The following is a 24,377-nucleotide window of genomic DNA, read 5'->3' on the forward strand; positions in this document are numbered from 1 at the left end:
ACATCCTTCATGAGGCCTGGTGGTGGCACTAAGATGATCAGTCAATGCCAAAGAGAAGAGGTGACCAGGTTATTAGCTATCAGAACTCTTCCCCTGTAGGACAGCTGGGGAAGCAACCATTTCCATTTAGACAACTTGGCATCCACTTTCTCCAGCACTCCCTCCCAGTTCTGGTTTTGGAAGTCCTTGCACCTGAGGTACACACCTAGAATTTTGATACCTCTTTTTCCCTACCTTAGATTTCCAGGAAGATCAGGGATGTCTCTTATGCTCCACTGACCTATCAAGTAGGCTTCAAATTTATCCCAGTTTACTTTGGCGGAGGAAGCTTTTTCATACACCACCAGGCTTTCTTTGAGTTCCTGGGTATCTCTCTGATCTTGGTTAAAAAGACTGACATCATCTGCATAAGCTGATATGGCTAGAGAGCGGCTCTGAGCCAGCTCTGGGAGACATAAGCCTTGTAATCTACTCCTCAGCCTACACAGGAGAGGTTCAATAGCAATACTGTTGAGCTGGCCTGAGATGGGGCAGCCCTGTCTGATCCCTCTCTTAACTGGAACAGGACAGCTCAAACCTCCCCCCACCTTCATTAAACAGCAAGCCTGATGATATAGCAGTTTTACCCAAGATAAAAAAAACTCCCTCCAATTCCAGAAGCCTGCAGCATGGAGAAGAGAAAACCATGATCTACACGATCAAAAGCATTTTCTTGATCAATGGATATGATACCAACATTAATATTACATAACTTAGAGACATCAAATGCATCTTGAATGAAAAATAAATTGTCAAACATTGATCTGCCTGGGGGCGGCATGGTGGTGTAGTGGTTAGCGCTGTCGCCTCACAGCAAGAAGGTCCGGGTTCGAGCCCCGTGGCCGGCGAGGGCCTTTCTGTGCGGAGTTTGCATGTTCTCCCTGTGTCCACGTGGGTTTCCTCCGGGTGCTCCAGGTTCCCCCACAGTCCAAAGACATGCAGGTTAGGTTAACTGGTGACTCTAAATTGACCGTAAGTGTGAATGGTTGTCTGTGTCGATGTGTCAGCCCTGTGATGACCTGGCGACTTGTCCAGGGTGTACCCTGCCTTTCGCCTGTAGTCAGCTGGGATAGGCTCCAGCTTGCCTGCGACCCTGCATAACAGGATAAAGCAGCTAGAGATAATGAGATGAGATGATCTGCCTGGGATACTGTAAGATTGATCTGCATCAATTAATAACTCAATAATTTTTTTTTTATCTATTTGATCTTTGAAAGGATCTTATAGTCCATACATAAAAGCTCTACAGGTCTCCAGTTCTTTAGCAGGGCTAGGTCTCCCTTTTTAGGCAGTAGTGAGAGAACTGCTCACCAAAATGAAACCAGAAGTCTTCCTTTTTAAAAACACTCTTTAAAAACTTCTAAAAGGTCTCAACTCAGGATTGTCGAGAAGTGTTTAAAAAAGTCTGAAGAAAGACCATCTAGTCCTAGAAACTTGCCTGGTACCATCTGAGACACCACAGCAGTCAGTTCATCCAAATTAACATCAGTGTTCAGTTTATGTTGGCCCTCTGAGCTGTTCAGCCTCCATCATCTCTGCTGAAATGCTACTACTGCCATCCGTAGCTCCAGGCAGGGAGCATCCGGCTTCAACTTGAGCGGGCGGAGCAAATTCAGATGACATGAGCAAACCGCTGTTCAAGTCCTCACTGTCAGTCACATCAGCCACACCACTGCCCCCCTCCCCACTGTCAGACACAACAGAAACACAACTGCCCCCTCCCCACCGTCAGTCACAACAGCCACACTGCAGCCAGATCCCCAATGTCAGTCACAACAGCCACACCACTGCCCCCCTCCTCACTGTCAGTCACAACAACCACACCGCTGCCCACTTCCCCACTGTCAGTCACAACAGCCACACAGCTGCCCCCCTCAGCTCTGTCAGTCACAAAAGCCACACCACTGCCCTCCTCCCTACCATCAGTCACAAGAGCCACAACACTGCTCCCCTCCCTACTGTGAATCACAACAAACACACCACTGCCCCGCTCCCCACTGTTACTCACAACAGCCACAACACTGCCCCCCTCTCCACCATCCGTCACAACAGCCACAGGGCTGCCCCCATACCTACTGTCAGTCACAAGAGCTACACCACTGCCCCCCACCCGACTGTCAGTCAGAACAGAAACACAACTGCACCCTCCCCACCGTCAGTCACAACAGCTAAACCACTGCCCCCCCACACCATCCGTCACAACAACCCTCCCCACCATCAGTCACAACAGTCACACCACTGCCCCCTACCCACCATCCGTCACAACAGCCACACCGCTGCGCCCCTCCCTACTGTCAGTCACAACAACCACAGCACTTCTCCCCTCCCTACTGTCAGTCACAACAGCCACACCACAGCCCCCTTCCGCACTGTTAGTCACAAAAGCCACACCACTGCCCTACTCCCCACTGTTAGTCACAACAACCACACCACTGCCCCCCTCCCCACTGTCAGTCACAACAGCCACACTACAGCCCCCTCCCCACCGTCTATCACAACAGCCAAACCACTGCCCCCCTCCCCAACATCCATCACAAAAGCCACACAGATGCTCCCCTCCCTACTGTCAGTCACAACAGCCACACCACTGCCCCACTCCCCGCTGTCAGTCACAACAGCCACACCACTGCCCCACTCCCTACTGTCAGTCACAACAGCCACACTGCTACCCAACTCCACACTGTCAGTCACAACAGCGATACCGCTGCCCCCTCCCCACTGTTCATCACAGCAACCACACCGCTGCCCCATCCCCACTGTCAGTCACAACACTGCTGTCCCCCTCTCCACCCTCAGTCACAACAGCCACACCACTGCCCCCTCCCAACTGTCAGTCACAACATCCACACTGCTGCAACCTCCCCACCGTCAGTCACAATAGCCACACCACTGACCCCCTCCCCGCTGTCAGTCACAATAGCCACACCGCTGCCCCCCTCCCCACTGTCAGTCACTACAGCCACTCTGATGCCCCCCTCCCAACTGCCAGTCACAACAGCCACACTGCTGCCACCCTTCCCAATGTCAGTCACAACAGCCACACCACTGCTCCCCGCCTACTGTCATTCACAACAGCCACAATGCTGACCCCTCCCCACTGTTCGTCACAAAAACCACACCACTGCACCCCTCCCCACTGTCACTCACAACAACCACACTGCTGCCCCCCTCCACACTGTCAGTCACAACAGCCACACTTCTGTCCCCCTCCCCACTGTCAGTCACAACAGCCACACTGCTGCCCCCCTCCCCACTGTCAGTCACAACAGCCACACTGCTGCCCCCTCCCAACTGTTTCTCACAATAACCACACCACTGCCACCCTCCCCACTGTCAGTCACAACAGCCACACTGCTGCCCCCTCCCCACTGGTCGTCACAACAACCACACCACTGCCCCCCTCCCCACTGTCAGTCACAACAACTACACCTCTGCCCCCTCCACACTATTCATCACAACAACCACACCACTGTCCCCCTGCACTCTGTGAGTCACAACAGCCACACTGCAGCCCCGTCCCCACAGTGAGTCACAAGAGCCACACTGCTGCCCCCTCCCCACTGTCAGTCACAACAGCCACACTGATGCCCCCCTCCCAAATGTCAGTCACAACAGCCACACCACTGACACCTCCCCACTGACAGTCACAACAGCCACACTACTGACCCCCTCCCCACTGTGAGTCACAACAGCCATACTGCTGCCCGCCTCCCCACTGTCAGTCACAACAACCACACTGCTGCCCCCATCCTCAAAGTCAGTCACAACAGCCACACTGCTACCCCTCCCCACTGTTCATCACAACAACCACACCACTGCCCCCTCCACACTGTCAATCACAACAACCACACTGCTGACCCCTCCCCACTGTAGGTCACAACAACCACACCACTTCCCCCCTCCACACTGTCAGTCACAACAACCACACAATTGCCCACCTCCCCACAGTCAGTCACAACAGCCACGCTGCTGTCCCCCTCGCAACTGTCAGTCACAACAGCCACACTGCTGCCTCCTCTCCATTGTCAGTCACAACAACCACACCACTGCTCCCCTCTCCATAGTCAGTCACAACAGCCACAATGCTGACCCCTCCCCACTGGTTGTCACAACAATCACACCACTGACCCCCTCCCCACTGTCAGTCACAACAACTACACCGCTGCCCCCCTCCACACTGCTCGTCACAACAACCACACCACTGCCCCCCTGCACTCTGTCAGTCACAACAGCCACACTGCTGCGCCCCTCCCCGCAGTGAGTCACAAGAGCCACACTGCTGCCCCCTCCCCACTGTCAGTCACAACAGCCACACCTATGCCCCCCTCTGAAATGTCAGTCACAACAGCCACACCACTGACACCTCCCCACTGACAGTCACAACAGCCACACCACTGACCCCCTCCCCACTGTCAGTCACAACAACCACACTGCTGACCCCTCCCCACTGTTCGTCACAACAACCACACCACAGCTCCCCTCCTCTCTGTCAGTCACAATAACCACACCACTGACCCCCTCTGAAATGTCAGTCACAACAGCCACACCACTGACACCTCCCCACTGACAGTCACAACAGCCACACCACTGACCCCCTCCCCGCAGTGAGTCACAAGAGCCACACTGCTACCCCCTCCCCACTGTCAGTCACAACAGCCACACCTATGCCCCCCTCTGAAATGTCAGTCACAACAGCCACACCACTGACACCTCCCCACTGTCAGTTAAAACAGCCACACTGCTGCCCCCTCCCCACTGTCAGTCACAACAGCCACACCTATGCCCCCCTCTGAAATGTCAGTCACAACAGCCACACCACTGACACCTCCCCACTGACAGTCACAACAGCCACACCACTGACCCCCTCCCCGCAGTGAGTCACAAGAGCCACACTGCTGCCCCCTCCCCACTGTCAGTCACAACAGCCACACCTATGCCCCCCTCTGAAATGTCAGTCACAACAGCCACACCACTGACACCTCCCCACTGTCAGTTAAAACAGCCACACTACTGCCCCCCTCCCCCCTGTCAGTAACAACATCCACACTGCTGACCCCTCCCCACTGTCAGTCACAACAGCCACACCACTGCTCCCTTCCCCTCTGTCAGTCACAATAACCACACCACTGCCCCCCTCCCCACTATCAGTCACAACAGCCACACCACTGCTCTGCTCCCTACTGTCAGTCACAACAGGCACACCACTGCTCCCCTCCCCTCTGTCAGTCACAACAGCCACACCGCTGTCCCCCAACCCAGTCAGTCAAAACAGTCACTCCACTGACCCCCTCCCCACTGTCAGTCACAACAACCACACCACTGCCCCCCTCCCCACCCACCGTCAGTCACAACAGCCACACCACTGCCCCCCTCAACACCATCCATCACAATAGCCACACCACTACCCCCCTCCCCACCATCCGTCTCAACAGCCACACCACTGGCCCCCTCCCTAATGTCAGTCACAGCAACCACACCACTGACCCCCTCCCCAATGTCAGTCACAACGTCCACACTGCGGCCACCTCCCCACCATCCATCACAACAGCCACACCGCTGCCCTCCTCCTTACTGTCAGTCACAAGAGGCACACCACTGCCCCGCTCCCCACTGTCAGTCACAACTACCACACCACTACCCCACTCCTTACTGTCAGTCACAAGAGGCACACCACTGCCCCGCTCCCCACTGTCAGTCACAACTACCACACCATTACCCCACTCCTTACTGTCAGTCACAACAGCCACACCCCTGCCCCCTACACACAGTCCGTCACAACAGCGACACTGTTGCCCCCCTCCCCACTGTCAGTCACAACAGACACACCACTGCCCCCCTCCCTATTGTCAGTCACACCAGCCACACTGCTGCAGCCCTCCCCTCTGTCAGTCACAACAGCCACACTGCTGTCCCCCTCCCCAATGTCAGTCACAACATCCACACTGCGGCCACCTCCCCACCATCCATCACAACAGCCACACCGCTGTCCCCCTCCCTACTGTCAATCACAACAGCCACACCACTGCCCCCTTCCCTACGGTCAGTCACAATAACTACATCGCTGCCCACCTCCACACTGTCAGTCACAACAGCCACAATGCTGTCCCCCTCCCCACTGTCAGTGACAACAGCCACACTGGTGCCCCCCTCTCTACTGTCAGTCACAACAGCCACACTGCTGCCGCACTCCTCACTGTCAGTCACAACAACGACACCACTGTCCCCCTCCACACCATCCGTCACAACAGCCACACCACTGCCACCCTCCCTATTGTCAGTCAGAACAGCCAAACCACTGCCCCCTGCTCACTGTCAGTCACAACAACCACACCACTGCCCCCCTCCACACCATCCGTCACAATAGCTTCACCACTGACCCCCTCCCTACTGTCAGTCACAAAAGCCACACCACTGCCCCCCTCCCCACTGTCAGTTACAACGGCCACACTACTGACCCCCTCCCTACTGTCAGTCACAACAGCCACACCACTGCCCCCTCCCCACTGTCATTCACAACAACCACACCACTGTCCCCCTCCACACCATCCGTCACAACAGCCACACCACTGCCCCCCTCCCCATTGACCGTCACAAAAGCCACACCACTGCCCCCTCCCCCTTGTTCATTACAAAAACCACACCACTGCCCCTTCCCCCACTGTCAGTCACAACAGCTACACTGCTGCCCCCCCGTCAGTCACAACAGCCACACTGCTGCCCCCCTCCCCTCTGTCAGTCACAACAGCCACACTATGCTGTCCCCCTCCCCACTGTCAGTCACAACAGCGACACTCCTGCCTCCCTCCTCACTGTCAGTCACAACAGCCACACCCCTGCCCCCTCCCAACAGTTTGTCACAATAACCACACCACTGCCCCCTCCCACTGTCAGTCACAACAGCCACACCGCTGACCCCTCCCCACTGTTCATCACAACAACCATACCACTGCCCCATCCCCGCTGTCAGTCACAAGAGCCACACTGCTGACCCCTCCCCACTGTCAATCACAAAAGCCACACTGATGCCCTCCTACCAACTGTCAGTCACAACAGCCACACCGCTGCCACCTCCCCACTGTCAGTCACAACAGCCACACCACTGCCCCCCTCCCTATTGTCAGTCACACCAGCCACACCACTGCCCCCCTCCCCACGGTCAGTCACACCAGCCACACCACTGCCCCCATCCCCACTGTCAGTCACAACACTGCTGTCCCCCTCCCCACTGTCAGTCAGAACACCCACACCGCTGACCCCTCCCCACTGTTCATCACAACAACCATACCACTGCCCCATCCCCGCTGTCAGTCACAAGAGCCACACTGCTGACCCCTCCCCACTGTCAATCACAAAAGCCACACTGATGCCCCCCTACCAACTGTCAGTCACAACAGCCACACCGCTGCCACCTCCCCACTGTCAGTCACAACAGCCACACCACTGCCCCCCTCCCTATTGTCAGTCACACCAGCCACACCACTGCCCCCCTCCCCACGGTCAGTCACACCAGCCACACCGCTGCCCCCATCCCCACTGTCAGTCACAACACTGCTGTCCCCCTCCCCACTGTCAGTCACAACAGCCACACTGCTACCCCACTCCCCACTGTCAGTCACAACAGCCACACCACTGCCCCCTCCCCACTGTTTGTCACAGCAACCACACCACTGCCCCCCTCCCAACTGTGACTCACAACAGCCACACCACTGCCCCCCTCCGCACCCTCACTCACAACAGCCACACCACTGCCCCTCCACACTGATAGTCACAACAACCACACTGCTGCCACATCCCCACTGTCAGTGAGAACAGCCACACCACTGCCCCCCGCCCTATGGTCAGTCACAACAGCCACACTGCTGCTACCTCCCAACTGTCAGTCACAACAACCACACCACTGCCCCGTCCTCACTGTCAGTCACAACAGCCACACTGCTGTCCCCCTCCACACCATCCGTCACAACAGCCACACCACTGCCACCCTCCCTATTGTCAGTCAGAACAGCCACACCATTGACACCCTCCCCACTGTTAGTCACAACAACCACACCACTGCCCCCCTCCCCACTGTCAGTTACAACAGCAACACTACTGACCCCCTCCCTACTGTCAGTCACAACAGCCACACCACTGTCCCCCTCCCCACTGTCACTTACAACAGCCACACTACTGACCCCCTCCCTACTGTCAGTCACAACAGCCACACCACTGCCCCCCTCCCTACTGTCAGTCACAACAGCCACACCACTGTCCCCTACCCCACTTTCAGTTACAACAGCCACACTACTGACCCCCTCCCTACTGTCAGTCACAACAACCACACCACTGCCCCCTCCCTACTGTCAGTTACAACAGCCACACTACTGACCCCCTCCCTACTGTCAGTCACAACAACCACACCACTGCCCCCTCCCCACTGTCAGTTACAACAGCCACACTACTGACCCCCTCCCCACTGTCATTCACAACAACCACACCACTATCACCCTCCACACAATCCGTCAGAACAACCACACCACTGCCTCCTCCCAACTGTCTGTCACAACAACCACACCACTGCCCCCCTCCCAACTATCAGTCACAACAGCCACACCACTGCCCCCTCCCCCTTGTTCATTACAACAACCACACCACTGCATCTCCCCCCACTGTCAGTCACTACAGCCACACTGCTGCCACCTCCCCTCTGTCAGTCATTACAGCCACTCTGCTGCCCCCCTCCCCAGTGTCAGTCACAACAGCCACACCGCGGCCCCCTCCCCTCTGTCAGTCACAACAGCCACACTGCTGCCCCCCTTCCCCACTGTCAGTCACAACAGCCACACCACTGCCCCCCTCCTTATTGTCAGTCACACCAGCCACACCACTGCCCCCTCCACACTGATAGTCACAACAACCACACTGCTGCCACATCCCCACTGTCAGTGAGAACAGCCACACCACTGCCCCCCGCCCTATGGTCAGTCACAACAGCCACACTGCTGCTACCTCCCCACTGTCAGTCACAACAGCCACACCACTGCCCCGTCCTCAATGTCAGTCACAACAGCTACACTGCTGCCCCCCTCTCCTCTGTCAGTCACAACAGCCACACTGCTGTCCCCCTCCACACCATCCGTCACAACAGCCACACCACTGCCACCCTCCCTATTGTCAGTCAGAACAGCCACACCATTGACACCCTCCCCACTGTTAGTCACAACAACCACACCACTGCCCCCCTCCCTACTGTCAGTCACAACAACCACACCACTGCCCCCTCCCCACTGTCAGTTACAACAGCCACACTACTGACCCCCTCCCTACTGTCAGTCACAACAACCACACCACTGCCCCCTCCCCACTGTCAGTTACAACAGCCACACTACTGACCCCCTCCCCACTGTCATTCACAACAACCACACCACTATCACCCTCCACACAATCCGTCAGAACAACCACACCACTGCCCCCTCCCAACTATCAGTCACAACAGCCACACCACTGCCCCCCTCCCCATTGACCGTCACAAGAGCCGCACCTCTGCCCCCTCCCCCTTGTTCATTACAACAACCACACCACTGCACCTTCCCCCACTGTCAGTCACTACAGCCACACTGCTGCCACCTCCCCTCTGTCAGTCATTACAGCCACTCTGCTGCACCCCTCCCCAGTGTCAGTCACAACAGCCACACCACGGCCCCCTCCCCTCTGTCAGTCACAACAGCCACACTGCTGCCCCCCTTCCCCACTGTGAGTCACAACAGCCACACTGCTGCCCCCCTCCCCTCTGTCAGTCACAACAGCCACACTGCTGCCCCCCTCCCCTCTGTCAGTCACAACAGCCACACTGCTGCCCCCCTCCCCTCTGTCAGTCACAACAGCCACACTGCTGCCCCCCCACTGTCAGTCACAACAGCCACACTGCTGCCACGTCCCCACTGTGAGTCACAACAGCCACACTGCTGCTCCCCTCCCCTCTGTCAGTCACAACAGCCACACTGCTGCCCCCCTCCCCTCTGTCAGTCACAACAGCCACACTGCTGCCCCCCCACTGTCAGTCACAACAGCCACACTGCTGCCACGTCCCCACTGTCAGTCACAACAGCCACACTGCTGCCCCCCCTCCCCACTGTCAGTCACAACAGCGACACTGCTGCCACCTCCCCACTTTCAGTCACAACAGCCACACCGCTGCCCCCCTCCCCACCGTCAGTCACAACAGCCACACTGCTGTCCCCCTCCCCACTGTCAGTCACAACAGCCACACCACTGCCCCCTCCCCACCATCAGGCACAAAAGCCAAACCACTGCCCCTCCCTATCGTACGTCACAACAGCCACACCACTGCCCCCCTCCCCACTGTGAGTCACAACAACCACACTGCTATATTGCTCTCGATGAGCTGATTAACAAGCTCCTGATGTTTCATAAACAACACTACAGCTTTATTCATGCAGGACGCAGACACGATGTTTCCATAACCCACTTGTTCTTGGACCGCAAGCAGCACCTGCTCCACCGTAACCATACGTTTTTTCATCACCCTTATCCCATGTTTCACGGACAGGGGTGGCATCCCAGAGGACGCTATCCCTGCCAAAACAGCCAACACACACACACACACACACACTAAACCATACTACCAATCACTGGAAAATAATCAGGCAATAAATATCACAAGAAAAAACTCTAGAAAAGTTTGAAAAATAAGTTCTCAGCCAGAACTCACCACACCCTCCACCACCAATCTCCCAGCATGCAGTGCAGAGAGAGAGAGAGAGAGCAAATAGGAGAGAGATGGGAAGAGAGAGAGAATGGGGAGACAGAGAGAGAGAAAGAGAATGGGAGACAGATGGGAAGAGAGAGAATGGGAGAGAGATGGGAAGAGAGAGAGAGAGAGAGAATGGGAGAGAGAAAGTAAAAGTGAGAGAGAGAATTAAATTTTAATTTGGCTTTATTGTACAACAACTAAGATCAAAAAACATTGACAAAAACAAAACAGTTAACTATTCAAAAAAGAAGCAAAAGAAAGTTCATCATCTGTCACAGAGCAAAGAGTACCAACACAACACCATTTCTCTTTGAAATCCTCCATTGCTCTCATTAGTTTGTAAAAATAAAAATCAATGGTTATTCTTGACTAAATTCTTAAAAACAGCGACAACATCATCTCCAGCTTTTTGCTGCACCTTGTTTTTTCTACTGAGGTTAATAGCAAGTTTGGCCTGACCAACAATGAAATTGATAAGTTCACACTTTGATTTTTGCTTTTGATTATTAAAAAAAAAACAAGAATAAAACCATGTTTGGTGAAAACAACTCCAAAAGAAGAAAACAAAATTAACAAACAAAATAAAAAAGAAAGCCTGCAACCGTCCATAAAACAGTGAAAAAGTGTCTCCCTTTCGGCACAGAAGGGACACACATCACTCATTGCAGGATTCAACACAGACAGTATGGCATTTACAGCAATAGCACCATGCAAGATCCTCCACTGAAGATCACCATTTCTCTTAGTTAGTGGAGGCTTATATAAAACTCTCCACACAGGCTTAATCTTATCATCAATACCGAGCTTATCCCTCCACACAGTGTCCATTCTCCCTTTCAAAGCATCCTTATTCAACACCTTTACCAGGTTTTTGTACAGAGCCTTCCCAGTAACTGAGTATAAAAGCATTCGGTCAGATTCCCTGAAAATTAACAGGGGACTAGCATGACCACATCCTTTCAAAACAGGTGAGAGACAGATATTTGGCAGAGCACCTTCATCACTGCATTGAGTGTTACTCTCACCACACTCTTCCAGAAGTCTTTTCTCCTGGGAGCTTAAGACCCCAGTAAGCTTGTCAAGAAATTTCTCCACATACGGTATCTCTCAGACCTTACACCCATGAAAGAGGCTACTGCCTTGGCATTTTGTAAATTGCAGCCAGCCCTAACAACAATTTGCTGTAATTGCAAGGTTCTTTTTGCACACAGCAAAGCTGTGAGGCCAGGCAAGTCATTACCGGACACATCAAAATGTGAACAATAGGCTCTTCAAGCATTTGATCTTGACCAAGATATTTAAAACCATCCTTCCTCCAAAGCAACCCTCCCGGAAAGCTAATGCATCTGTCTTCCCACTCACCAACCCAAAAAGCTTCACTTTTTCCCCAATTAACTTTGGCAGAGGACAGAAAATAAAAACCACTCACAGTGTTTCTTAACATATTCATATCATGAACAAACACAGTTACATCATCAGTATAAGCAGACAAATACAAGCGATCATGACAGAAAGGCAAAGAAATCCCCCTCAAGTAACACCGAAGTCTGTGTAACAGTGGTTCAATAGCAATAGAGTACAACATTCCAGACAGTGGACATCCCTGTCTGACCCCCCTTTTAACCTTGAAAGGGGCACTCAGGCCTCAGTTGACTTTTAAAACACTTTCAATGTCACAGTAAATAGCTTTGACCATTGCCACAAACCTAGGGCTGAGCCCAAAGGAGTTTAGAGTGGCCTATAGATACTCATGTTCAACCCGGTCGAAAGCTTTCTGTTGATCTAAGGAGATCAGCCTCAAATTAAAGCCCATATTTCTTGACACAGTAAGCAGATCTCTGACAACAGCTATATTATCGAAAATTGACCGGCCAGGTGCGTATATAGTAGGGCGTTCATTGGAACATCCATCCAGCTCCTCCTCAGGAAGATTGGAGTGACCGGAACAAAGCTGAAGAGGGCATCCAGGGACCTGGCAGAAGAGGCGGAAAGAGCCAGTTTCTGGCTGTGGCTGAGAAGGAAGGACATGTCATGGGGGAAAGAGGGGTTCTAGGGGTAGCTGCAGGGGGCGGCAGGGAGACGTCCCTGCCGTTGTTCCACCACCATGAGATGTTCCGGGAATAATGGAGCGAAACATCAATGAAGGGTGGCTCCCGGCTGATGACCCTGCAGTTACCCCATTGGCACCATCGGAGGTGCGTCAGGCAATAACGCCATGCAGGTAGCTCTTACCTGTGCTTCCATCTAGTTTTGCTGGATCACCAGTGACCACTGTGAACAGAGCAGTTGGCATCCAGGAAAGACTGGAGGGCGGTCAGGGAAGACTGACTGGCAGCAGGAAAGACTGCACCGGGTGTGGAAGGGCTAGTTACCCACTCCACAAGTCCTTGTCAAGATGACTTTGGACAGCCTAACTAACTACAAGCACAAGAAAGGAAAAACAGCCCGAAGGTCCACTGAGAGGCAGGATGGAAGATGGACCAAACTGGATGGACAACATGGTACGAACTGGAACGGCAATTACTAACGAGCAAAGGACCCTGAGAAAATGTAGCTGCGGGTGGTCAAACATGACAACTCATAGGGGCCTGCGCATTCAAACAGGGGAAGGCAAAGTGTGGCGGAACAAGCCAGATGCAATCTTGCACTGCCCCAGCAGATCAGACAAGCAGGAGACAGAGCCTGGTTGAGCACCACAGTGCTACTGTTTCCGATATTGCAGATGGCCAGAGGGAAGAAGAACACCTTTCCCAGCAGCAGGAGCACAGACAACATCTAGTGCCCACCCTACACAATGAGCATCAGGAGGAGACCCTTAGCAGGGAACCCCCGACATGAATAAGGAGGGAGAAGCCTATTCGACAACCTAAAGTCAAGTGGCCCAAAGCCAGTGACAAAGAGGCATGGAGAAGTCTTGACCATGATCTGCATGTCATCCTTGGGAAGTCGCTGCAAGGCAACGTAACCACCAAGCTGAACCTCTTTGGTAACATCATATATGAAGAAGGCAAGGAGAGGTTTGGGGAAATGGCGCGGAGGAAGACCACAGCCAGGGAGCCAGGGAGACGAGAGAAGGAGATACACAATCTCGTGAAGGAGAGGAGGTCCCTCAGGAAGGCCTGGAGGAAGGCTGAAGACAACGAGAAGGAAGGACTCAAGGCACTCTGGGTCCAAATCAGAGGGAGGCTTGCAACCTTGTGGAGGGCGGAGCGGATTCGAAGACGGAGAAGTAGGAAAGAGAAAGAGAGGGCGAAGTTCTTCCAGGACCCCTTCAAGTTTGCCAGGAGTCTCCTTGAGGAGAAAAAGAATGGGAGGCTGGAAGCCACAGCACAGGAGCTTGAAGAGCACATGAAAAGCCAACTAAGTGATCAGGAGAGGAACATTCCTCTTGGTTCGCCAGGATATGTGCCCCGTCCTGCCGAGCCTGAATCCCAGTTCGATACAACACCACCAAGGTGGGCGGAGATCGGGCAGGTGGTAGAAAAAGCAAGATCTGCCTCAGCACCAGGCCTGAATGGCGTGCCCTACAGGGTATACAAGAGCTGCCCAATGGTACTGAAGCTCCTTTGGAAACTGATGAGAGTCGCCTGGAAGACCCAAGCCATCCCATCTGAGTGGACCAAGGCAATAACCACCTTCATCCCAAAAGAACAGGATTCCCGTAACATCAACCAGTTCAGAGGAATTGCCCTACTGAATGTGGAAGGGAAGATTTTCTTCTCAGTGGTGGCGAAGAGAGTGACCAGCTATCTCCTAGAGAACAAGTACATCGACACCAGTTGCCAAAAGGCAGGCATCCCAGGATTCCCAGGCTGTGTGGAACATTCAACAATGATTTGGAACCAGATTCAGACAGCCAAGCGTGAGAAGTCCGACCTGCATGTCGTCTGGCTGGATCTGGAAAACGCCTATGGTTCTGTCCCTCACCAGCTCATCACCTTTGCCTTAGAATTCTTCCACATCCCAACCTGCATCCAGAGGCTGGTATCCAACTACTTCAACAGTTTTCAAGTTTGCTACTCCACACAGGACACTACCACCAGCTGGCACCAACTTGAGAAAGGCATCGCAATGGGCTGCTCAATCTCTCCCATCATCTTCACGGCAGCCTTCGAGGTGATTCTGATTGGCAGTAGGCAGATGGGGCGAGGAATAAGATCACAGTCAGGTCAGCGACTACCAGCCTTGCGGAGTTACATGGATGATGTAACAAGCCTGCTGCAAACAGAGCCGTGTACTGCCAGGCTCTTAAAGAGGTTTGAAGAACTCCTTGGATGGGCCAGAATGAGAATCAAACCATTAAAGTCCCGCAGTCTGTCGATCCGGAAGGGAGCCAGGAATGACCTCATCTCCTTCACAGTGGATGGAGAAAGGATTCCATTGTTGGCTGAACAACCAGTCCAAAGCTTGGGAAGGCTGTATACGGCTGAGCTGTCTGACACCCATATGCCTGCCACCATCATGCATCAGCTTATGGATGGGCTGGAGAGGATTGACAAGTGCCACCTCCCAGGGAAGCTTAAAGTCTGGTGCTATCAATTCACCCTCTATCAGCGCCTGATGTGGCCCCTGAAGCTGTGTGAGATCACCTCATCCACAGTAATGAAGATGGATGCTAAAGCCAACAGTTTTATCCGCAAGTGGCTTGGTTTGCCCCGAAGCCTTTCCAACATAGGCCTGTTTGGGAAATCCACATTTCAGTTGCCACTGAAATCCATCAACTTAGGCTAGAGGAGAAGGCGAGGCTCGTGATAGAGCTGAGAGACTCAACTGACCCGTTTGTAAGAAACACCAAGGCACCGGTCCGAACAGGATGCAAATGGAAGGCAGAGGAGGCTGTCGACCAGGCCATCGGCAGGCTCATGCATAACGAAGTTGTGGGCAGGACACAGTCTGGGAGAGCTGGCTTGGGGTGGGGAACAGCCCCCAAGTTTTGGTCCAAGGCTACAAGAAAGGAAAGAGCTGGTGATTGAAGAGGTGGCTTGGCACGAGGAAGAGCAATATAAGATCAAGGCGCTCAGCCAACCACAGCAAGGGTGATGGACAACCTGGGAAGGAGTCCTCAACAGGACCATCAAGTGGTCCGACGTGTGGAAAATGCCTCAAGCAAGGCTTAGTTTCCTCATTCGGGCCACCTATGACACCCTCCCCAGCCCAAGTAATCTGAGTCAGTGGTACAGCTCAGAGGAAAGCTGCCAGCTCTACAACGCTCCAAGCCCAAGTTTACAACATATCCTGTCCAGTTGCAGGACAGCCCTGGCTCAGGGTAGGTACAGGTGGTGGCACGATCTGGTCCTGCGGAAGTTCGCGGAAGTCCTTGAGGTGTGGAGGATGGAAGCAGCCAAAGACCCTCCTTCAAAAACATGGACGCTGATCCGCTTTGTTGGACAAGGGGCTGGAGCTCAGAACATCAGCCAGAGGGAGAGATCACTACTGTTAACACCTGGATGCGACTGGAACTTAAGGGTGGACCTTGATCGGCAGCTCAAGTTCCCACCAGAGATAACCACCACCTCTCTGAGACCAGACGTTGTCCTGTGGTCCCCTGCAGTCAAGACAGCAATCCTGGCAGAGCTAACCGTCCTTTGGGAAGGAGGAATGGAGGCTGCTTTTGAAAGGAAGAGGGACAAATACACCGAGCTGGTAGCCGAGTGTCGAGAAGCTGGATGGTTGACCACTATCTACCCTGTGGAGGTTGGCTGCAGGGGGTTCATTGGAACATCCATCCAGCTCCTCAGGAAGATTGGAGTGACCGGAACAAAGCTGAAGAGGGCATCCAGGGACCTGGCAGAAGAGGCGGAAAGAGCCAGTTTCTGGCTGTGGCTGAGAAGGAAGGACATGTCATGGGGGAAAGAGGGGTCCTAGGGGTAGCTGCAGGGGGCGGCAGGGAGACGTCCCTGCCGTTGTTCCACCACTGTGAGATGTTCCGGGAATAATGGAGCGAAACATCAATGAAGGGTGGCTCCCGGCTGATGACCCTGCAATTACCCCATTGGCACCGTCGGAGGTGCGTCAGGCAATAACGCCATGCAGGTAGCTCTTACCTGTGCTTCCATCTAGGACTGATCGGGGTGCACTAGTTGACCGATCACATTTTTCAGCCTCATAGCCAGAGACTTGGCTACGATCTCCATATCAGAACATAACAGCAATACAGGGCGCCAGTTGCTTATGTCTTGTAAGTTGCCCTTCTTAGGCAAAACCGTAATAACTGCCCTGCAACAGCTAAGGGGAAGACATCCTTCCTCCAGATTTTCATGGAGCACTGCTAGGAGATCCTCTCCAATACATGACCAAAAAACCTTGTAAAAATCAACTGGCAACCCATCAATCCCAGGAGCTTTGCCATTTTCCATGCTCATGAGGGCCTGTTCGATCTCATAAAGTGTCAGAACCTTATCAGTTTCAGAGTAGCACTCATCAGGCACTCTGGGCAGGTGATTAAGAAATGCACTAGACAGTGAGTTGTCGAGCAACAACTCACTGTCATACAACTTTGCATAAAACAATTGTGCGTAACTGCGTATCTGTGCAGGTTGAGACAGCTCTTGACCTGTTTCAGACCTCAGGGTATGCATTATCCTGCTCTGGCCACTTCTCCTTTCCAAGTTAAAAAAAAAAAATTAGATGGAGCGTCCATTAGAGTGACATTTTTGAAACGGGAGTGCACCAGTGCCCCCTGTGCCCTAACACCCAGCAAATCTTTCAGTCTTTCCTTCTTCTCATCAAAAAGTTGAACATGTTCCTTGTTTCCTGTGAGTGTTATTGAGTTGTGAAGATCTACAATCTCATTTTCCAAAACTTGTAATGAAGAAATAATTTCCTTCGTAACATTGCAAGTGTACTGTTGACAGAATAATTTGATTTGAACCTTCCCATAGTCCCACCAGCTGCACAAGGAAGAAAAAAAAAACTTTTTTTGTCTAAAGGTCTCCCAAAAGAAAATAAAGGTACCTTTGAAAAAAATATCCTCCAAGAGTGATGTGGTTTTCAAAGTGTGGGAGAGTCAGCCCCCCCCAGAGAGCAAATAAACAACAGCGCCCCCCCCCCTTACAATTTTTGTTGTTGCTATACTTAATGTTCCATTTGTATTTAAAAAAAAATGGTTGTTGTACACATTTTTATTTTTTTCTTTTACACATTTTAAACATCTGTGCTTTTTAAAACTTCTTGTTTTACACATTTTAAACATCTCATAGCATCGTTAGCTAGCACCTCTTGGCAGACAACACACACAGTGCGTTTACATGCACATAGAGAAAATAGAATTTCTGCTGTTGCTCGACTGAAATCGAAGTTCAAAATGCCATGTATACACCTTAATTCGGCTGAAATTGAACCGAACTTGATTTCTCGGAATCGAGCTACACGACCTAGATTATGCGATTTCTGCCGAGCTACTTAGTGCATGTAAACCCTATTGAGCTACGTATTCAAGCTACTTACTTCAGCACTGCCCCTTCCGGAAGTGACGAGTGACGAGACCACAAGCGGGAAACACAACAGCCTCGGTCGGCATGACAGCGGCATGAATCTTTTCTTTTTGTGGCATTGTTTGCACTGTTAAAATTTAGCTCACTTACTGTTTTTTAGGTTTTTGTTGCGATTACATTGCGTGAGGAAGTGAAAGTTGCGAGAAATTGTTGCGATTTTCTCTTTTTGTGACTAAAATTGAGTGATATGTTAAATATTAAGTTATTACTGAAAAACTATTGATTAAAAAAACAAAGACACCGAGAAATGGTCCTATAAACATCTTTACCAATATAAAAGATTACCAGGACTACAAAAATGCAGAAAAATAGGCTTTACTTATCCAAATGCACCTGTTGGTTCAAAAGTTAAAGTGCATAGAACCTCACAGCACAACATGAAGTTACCTTAAAATATAATATAAATGCCTCAGCTTTCATGTAAGAAAAAAAAAAAACTATTAATACTAGTACTGTGTGCAGGCAGTCTCTCCTGAAGACTAAATTAAACAATAATTATAAACTAATAAAATAAATGGCTCAGGCTTCATAGAAGAAAAAAACAATTTGAACAGAATCTCACAATATGATGCTGAAGCTGCCTAAACAATGGAAAATAAAATACCATTTTGGCAAAAATGTTGGCATCCATTAATTTCTTGTATTAAGTAAAAAAATAATGTAAAGTGCACACAGTCCTTCACTGGAAACATAACACACTTTCAGTAACAGAATTTAAGCCTATATAAAACACTGACTTGCACATGCAGTGTTGCCAGATACTGCTGACATTTTCCAGTTCAAAACCCGCCAAAATGCACTTGAAACCGCCCAATCTGGCAACACTGCGTGCATGCTGCTTCTCTTGAACATATACACGGAAGTAAAGCGGAAGGTAGTTTGTCGACGTCACCTCAAGATGACGCCAATGATTGGTCAAATTTGCGGAAAAGTTGCGGTGATTGGATATAATTGCAACACCGCCCTGAATTCGCGGGGATTGGTTGAATTTGCGTTGAAGTTGCAAATCGCAACATCTCGAAATCCTGGAGGGTCTGTTTTTTTTGCTTGCCCCAGACTCTGTCTCCTCACTCAATGTAGCTTTAGGTACTAAAAATCGATCCATTTTGTCTCTGGCAAAGGCTAGCTGAAGTTCGCTCAATGTACGCAATAGTAACTTATTCTGGTTTATTTTTCCTCACGTTGCGCCCCCCCCGAAGAACTCTAGCGCCCCCTAGGGGAGGCGCGCCCCACACTTTGAAAAGCCCTGGCTTAACACATACACTACAAGTAACTGCACAATGATCAGAGAAACCAGTTGGAAGAATGTTACACGACTTTAAAATGTTGAGATGATCCTTATGAATATAAAATCTATCCAATCTAGCAAGGGAAATATAATTCCCTCTACTGTGTGACCAGATGTATTGTCAGACACCTTGATGCATGGTTCCCCATGTGTCTTGCAAATCATGGGCATTAATAAACTGGATAAGAGCATGCTGGGAGGGAGCATGTGGCTCTAAGTGATTCCTGTCCATCCTAGCATCCACAGTGCAATTAAAATCACCCCCCCATGAACAAAAGAGGCTCAAAATTCAAATCTTTTAACACCTCAGTAACTTTGCTGAAAAACACCATTCTCTCAGCCCCACTCGTTGGTGCATAAACATTAACAACAAACATGGTGCTTTTTTCAAAACATGCCTTTACCATCAAAAGTCTACCCTTCACAAATTCCTGCACATGGCAGGAGAGCCGAAGAGAGTCCTTAGAAAACAAAACTGCCACACCCCCACTTATGGAGGACCCATGACTGAAGAAAATTTGACCATTCCACTCTTTCCTCCAGTCTACTTCATTGGTTTGATCACTGTGCGTTTCCTGTATCATCATAACATTTGTTCGTTTTAGATTGATAAAATCGATCAGTGTCAACCTTTTCATTGCATCTCTGGCACCGTTTAAATTCAGAATATCAACATTAAGTGTATTCGCCATGAAAACGTTATATGGGTGAGGGGGTGACGACTCCTCTCAAACTTTTTTCCGAAGCCTAGTCAAAATTTTTGAAGGCGAGCAGCCACCTTCATGGTGAAAGCATGCTCTCTAAACAAGCAGGTGACATCATTGATAAACTGACGCCGAGCAGGAAAATAATGCTCCACCTCAACATGACGCTGTCCTTTGGTCTCACATAAAAAGCGGCTTATTTCCTCAGCTTTATTCTAGATTGGTACTTCACTGCCAGGCGCACTGAGGTCTCCCAGCAAACTGTCTGACATGTTAGAGCACACCAAGTCATCATCACTGTCATGATCAACACAAGCCTCACCGACTTTCTTCGTTTTACTTGGGTTGCAATCAACAGGCTCAACTTCTTTTCTTTTGAACGGAACCTTAAATCTATGCACCGTTTCTGCCATTCGTGAATCGGAAGCATCTGCAATGTCATGCCCACTAACTGTTGTAGTGCAACTTAGAGCATCCAACTCTTTAGTGACTGTTGTATTGACAACATCTGGCTCTGCTAGATGAGAGCCGCCATCTGCGGCTACAGGACTCTCTGTGGAGAGATCAATCAGTTCGGCCTCAGACCGGCCAGTGCCATGCTCAGACTCCTCTTCCCCAGCTTTGTGCGCCAACGCATTCTCACCTGCGGGCAGGGAGTCCGGCAGGGGGGCTGGTGGGGAAACAGTTGCAGAGGGACCAGCTGCGGAAGTATCAGGCACATTTCGCTCAGCTGAGCCTTTAGGTGGCTGATCTGTGCTGTCTCGTTGTTTTTGCAGGCAGTTGCGAACAACGTGACCCGACACACCACAGTGAAAGCACCGCAATACAGTGTCAGACGTAGCAAAAGCCACATATTCAAACCCCCTTACTTTAAACTTCATGGTCAAGTCTAAGTCCTCATCATCATTTTCCAGCACCATATACACCTGCCTCAGGAGCAGTGATTTACACCCCAGTGAAATAGTCCTTATAGAAGAGACCAGCCTGCCATACCATTGTAGATTAAGCTCAATAGTTTATCACTAATAAAAGGGGGGACAGTGGAGATGATAATTTTTCTGGAGGGAGAACTAAGTGGAAGAACAGGTTTTAGCATGTCATTAAGGACTATACCTGCTGCAATTACCTCTCTAGCTTTCTCAACCGTACCAAGAAAAACCACAGTCGCATTGTTCATGCGCGAGGCCGATTTAATATACTCATGACCAACAACTTCACTGATAGCCAAACTACACTCTTCAACACTTGCAGAACATTGAACTTTTACACCATGTTGTCTTGTTAGGCTTTCGAACACCATTGTTCCCGCGGCAGCCACACTACCAGCCCAGGCTTGTTGCTGACTCCGCGGGAGAGCAGTCTACACAAATAACGTCAACAAAATACAATCTACCATGTCTGTAGAGTTTAATAACAACCAAAAAAAAAAGCAAACAAGCCACCAAAACACATAAAAAGAACGTACAAAAGATGGAGAATTAAGAATACGCCAAGAGGCTTCCCTCACAACTCGCAGGTCACTCCAACACTCACTCCGCACATGCGCAAACGAGAGAGAGAGAGATGGGGAGAGTGGGATGGGAAGACAGAGAGGAAGGGAGAGAGAGAGAGAATGGGAGAGAGAGACATAGGGCAAGAGAGAGAGAGAGAGGTTTTGATCTGTCTCTACCTAAGGAAGTTGAATTGACCTCTAATATATACTTCCCTTGGTAGAAACAGATCAAAACATCTCTCTCTCTCTCTGTCTCTCTCTCTCGTGTGCACACACACACACACACAATGTTAGCGGTGCAGAAATGTGTCTCATTTACTGTATGACGCTAAATTCAATAATCACTCACCTAATGGAGTTAAATTTGATTAGAATGTAGCGATATCAATGTGACATTCTGATATCCATACGTAATTCCATAACATATTGAAATATATTCGTAGTGTTTTGCATATATTTATTTAATAATTAACTCGTACTGGCAATGTACGAGAAAAATAATTGAACACCATCAGCAGATTCAACACCAGTTTCCCCCGTTGGCTGTGAGAGTCCCTCGGAGGGCGGAGGCACAGCACATTCGGTGTATTCGGCTGTGAGCGAGTCGCTCTTTGTTTTGAACGAGTGGTCCGGGTCTCTCATAAATTCCGAGCAAACTAAAGGACTACTTGGGCTACGATGTTGTTCGGGAAAACCACGTTAGCTTAACAATGGATCTTAAGAGGTAATTTAAGACTCTCTTGGCTTTAAGAGGCTTTTGGGAGACCCACCCCTGTACTGTGCAAAAGTTTCATTTCTTTTTTCATACAAACTTTGTTATAAATTTCTATTTTATGACTTCTATGGTACATTATCGGGTCAGTACAAAAATATTTTAGAGTTCCAAATGTTCATATTTTTTCCAGCACAAAATTCAATGCTACAGAAAAAAAAGTTTGTATCTGAGCAGCATATTCTATAAGAGAGCACTTTTCAGATTAAAAAAGAAAACATAATGAAGGCTTCTGGGTTTTGGTGCAAAATGAAGAAGCGAGTGTGACAGTCAAAGTGTCCAGAAGAACTGTGGCTGGTTCTGTAAGATGCTCAGTAAAACCTACAGCTCACTTCCGCATAAAACTGCACTCACTGGACCTGAGAATACTATATTTTTTTTAAGCAAAGGGTCAACTCACACCAAATATTGACTTTGTCTCATTTATTATGGCTTACTGATTACTGTTTATAGTATTTATTAATTTATTTTTTTATGTTGAAACATCTCATCTCATTATCTCTAGCCGCTTTATCCTTCTACAGGGTCGCAGGCAAGCTGGAGCCTATCCCAGCTGACTACGGGTGAAAGGCGGGGTACACCCTGGACAAGTCGCCAGGTCATCACAGGGCTGACACATAGACAACCATTCACACTCACATTCACACCTACGCTCAATTTAGAGTCACCAGTTAACCTAACCTGCATGTCTTTGGACTGTGGGGGAAACCGGAGCACCCAGAGGAAACCCACGCGGACACGGGGAGAACATGCAAACTCCGCACAGAAAGGCTCTCGCCGGCCCCGGGGCTCGAACCCAGGACCTTCTTGCTGTGAGGCGACAGCGCTAACCACTACACCACCATGCCGCCATGTTGAAACATTTCCTTTCATTATTTTAAGCCATTTTTGGTCGACAGCATTACATGTGCCTAAGACATTTTAGAAGAAGAAGAAGAAGACTTTATTTGTCACATGTACACCCAAGCACAGTGAAATTACTCCTTCGCATTTAACCCATCTGAAGCAGTGAACACACACACACACACACACACACACAAGTGAGCAATGAGCACACACACATACCCAGAGCAGTGGGCAGCTATGCTACAGCACCCGGAGAGCAGTTGGGGGTTATGTGCCTTGCTCAAGGGCACTTCACCCCAAGGCCATCACGTGTTAACCTAACCACATGTCTTTGGGGAAAACCAGAGCACCTGGAGGAAACTCATGCACACACGGGGAGAACATGCGAACTCCACACAGAAAGGTTATGACATTCAAAGTTTATGGCATCTTTATTAGAGATTTTTTTCACTGCTCTTTTTATATTTATTTATGCAGTTCACTTCAGTTTCTGTCTCTTTATTATTATTATCAACACCCATAATGTCTCAGAGGCATGTGTCAACTGACTTAAATAATTACTAGTAAAATTAATCATCAGTTTAATAAAAAAATCTCATTTCTCACTCACATATCTCTCCTTTAGGATGACAAAAACACCAGTTCTAAGCTACAGTATTATATTACAACATTCAAAATCCCAGATGACATCCAAATCAGTTATTTTCTATTAATCTCTTACTTTTTTTTGAGGGTGTAAATACCTGGGGTCTATAGCCCGAGTGATGGGGCCTAACGACACCACAGCATTCACCACAGGAACTCAACACAATGCCCCCTGAAACATAGCTCCCTTCAGTTGCTTGCCAGCTGACAGCACTTTCACTTTGGCGTTTTTTACCGACCTGTGTATTGAGGTATTTCACCCACGTGACCAAGTCACGTGATGCAGCCATTTTGGACGGCACGCTTAAGTCCTTCAGTGCAAGGCAGTATGAGATGGTGGAGACC

This window comes from Neoarius graeffei, chromosome 16, assembly GCF_027579695.1.
Source record: "Neoarius graeffei isolate fNeoGra1 chromosome 16, fNeoGra1.pri, whole genome shotgun sequence".
Classification (NCBI taxonomy): domain Eukaryota; kingdom Metazoa; phylum Chordata; class Actinopteri; order Siluriformes; family Ariidae; genus Neoarius; species Neoarius graeffei.